The sequence below is a fragment of the Coregonus clupeaformis genome, unplaced genomic scaffold, assembly GCF_020615455.1.
Source record: "Coregonus clupeaformis isolate EN_2021a unplaced genomic scaffold, ASM2061545v1 scaf2626, whole genome shotgun sequence".
Taxonomy (NCBI): domain Eukaryota; kingdom Metazoa; phylum Chordata; class Actinopteri; order Salmoniformes; family Salmonidae; genus Coregonus; species Coregonus clupeaformis.
Window position 1 is genome coordinate 1 of NW_025536080.1, and position 397 is coordinate 397.

Here is a 397-nt window from a genome sequence, read left to right on the forward strand (position 1 = left end):
AAATCACTTTATTATTATTACAGCGCTCACTATATATTTTTTTAGGCTTCAGAAAACCAATCACTCTGTTTGAACCACTCCATATTGTGACAGTTTGACTCAAGGTTTAGACAGAATGCTTCCTGCTCGGATGTGGGTTTGTCAGGAAAAATGTCAAGCGTGACAAGAGAAAATAAATTACTTGAAATATTTTTTTCACAAAAATGTTATTAGCTAAAATGATGGGACCCAAACAACAACAGCATACAACTGGGATTGGGACTCGTAATATAGAAGATGCAAATTCACAGAATATCATTAATAGGGTACAGAGTTTTTTCTGGTCGGGTCACGATGGTCAGGAAAAACTGACCATGTTGACCAGACCTAGCGGTAATCGTAAATAATCTATACATAC